The sequence below is a fragment of the Dromaius novaehollandiae genome, unplaced genomic scaffold, assembly GCF_036370855.1.
Source record: "Dromaius novaehollandiae isolate bDroNov1 unplaced genomic scaffold, bDroNov1.hap1 HAP1_SCAFFOLD_123, whole genome shotgun sequence".
Classification (NCBI taxonomy): Eukaryota; Metazoa; Chordata; class Aves; order Casuariiformes; family Dromaiidae; genus Dromaius; species Dromaius novaehollandiae.
Window position 1 is genome coordinate 108,045 of NW_026991337.1, and position 1,956 is coordinate 110,000.

Below are 1,956 nucleotides of genomic sequence, written 5' to 3' on the forward strand. Positions count from 1 at the left end.
CTCCTGCCTGCCCTCACAGGCCGCCTCACCCCTCTCGCAAGTCGGCTGCATGCGCAGGGGGCGCCCGGGAGCCAGTCTCCGGAAGGTGAGTGGTTGCTCACCTCTCTCCCCTACAGTCGTACCGCTAAGTCAGGCGGCGCCGGAGAGCCAAAGGACACCCGCCCCTCCTACCGGGGAGGGGCGCGGGAATGGCCCACGTCTACGATGACGTAACTGGAGGCAGCGACGCAGAGCGACCCCTTTCGCCGCTCCAGAGGAAAGCCGGGGGAAACAGGTCTACCGGTCACCACCCCGAAGGGCGGCCAAGTCTCGCCGGAGCCGGGTAGACCTGCTGACAGCGTGGGAGGCGGACCCGGGAGACGGCCTGCCACTTCCTCGCGCCTCCCGGAGCCCGGTCGACCGGCTGGCCGAGCCCCAAGCCCGGAGCCGGGTAGACCGGCACGCCGCGCGCCCCAGGCAGCCTCGCGGAGCCCGGTCGACCAGCTCGCCCCTCCGCGACCCCCGGATCCAGGTCGACCTGCTCGCCTCCGCGACACCCAGCGGAGCCGCGTCGACCGGCTCGCCCCTCCGAGACTCCCGGAGCCGGTAGACCCTCTGGCCGCCGCCAAGGCAGCCTCCCAGGCCCGGGGGCGTGGGCCGGCCGCTGCCACGGCGGACCCGCTGCGCCGGCCGCTACCGGGACGGCCCGCCGCGCACCCCCGGTCGTCCGCCCCCCCCCCCCCCCCCCGGCTCGAGCGCTTCGCTTGTTTGTTTGTTCGTTTCTTTCGGGGCAAGGGGTTCCGCTCGCTTCTTTTTGGGGTCGTGTTGTTTTTCGGGTTTGCTCTTGTTTCTTTGCGTTTCCGAGCACGCGCGTCTTTTCCCCTCCTTTTCCTGCCTTGCTGATTTTTCTCGGTTTTCTGTGTGGGAGCGCGGTGCCCCCCCCCCCCCCCCCGCCCCGCCCCGCCCCGGCACGCGGTCCTACAGCAGGGGAAGGTGCTCACTTACGAATCTAGGTCTCTAGGTCTTGTCTGTCTGTCTGTCTGTCTGTCTGTCTGCCTTTTATTCCTTTCTTTCTTTTCCTCTTTCTTCCTTTCTTTCTTTCTTCTTGCCTGGCCGCTGCCGCCCCTTACCCCCTCCCTTTCCTGGTGCCTGCCTTGCTCCCCTCGCACTGCTTTCAACGCCCCGCCTCAGCAGAAATCCCTGACCCCGGGCTGACCGGCGCCCCGAGGCAGCAGGGGGGCCCCGGGGCGGGGCACGCGCGCACACAAACACACACTCCACACAGGCGCCGTCAGCGGGGCAGGGCGGCACTGGCCCGCCAACAACCCGTGATACCGCGCCTGGCGCGCGCCCCCCGCCCCCCCCCCCCAACAAGGCAGCGGAGGGTGCTTGTGTGCGAACCCGCGCCGTTCGCGCCTTTTTTTTTTTTTTTAATCGGTTCTCGCGCCGTCCGCCCGCCGGCCCCCCCCGCGCCCCCCCCCCCCCCCCGCCCGCCTTTTCGCCGCCGCCAAGCCTGCTTGTTCCCTCACGTTCCCCGGCCGGGGCCGTTCCGTTCCGAAGCCTCGGGGTTCCGCGCGCCTCTGGGAGCCGAGGCGGAATCTTCGCGCCCCCCCCACCCCCCGCGCGCCCCCCCCCCCCCCCGCCCCGACCCCCGTTCCGTTCCGAAGCCTCGGGGTTCCGCGCGCCTCTGGGAGCCGAGGCGGAATCTTCGCGCCCCCCCCCACCCCCCCCGCGCGCCCCCCCCCCCACCCCGCCCCGACCCCCGTTCCGTTCCGAAGCCTCGGGGTTCCGCGCGCCTCTGGGAGCCGAGGCGGAATCTTCGCGCCCCCCCCACCCCCCCCGCGCGCCCCCCCCCCCCGCCACGCCCCGACCCCCGTTCCGTTCCGAAGCCTCGGGGTTCCGCGCGCCTCTGGGAGCCGAGGCGGAATCTTCGCGCCCGCCCCCCCCCCCCCGGCCCCCCCCCCCCCCGCAGGGCCG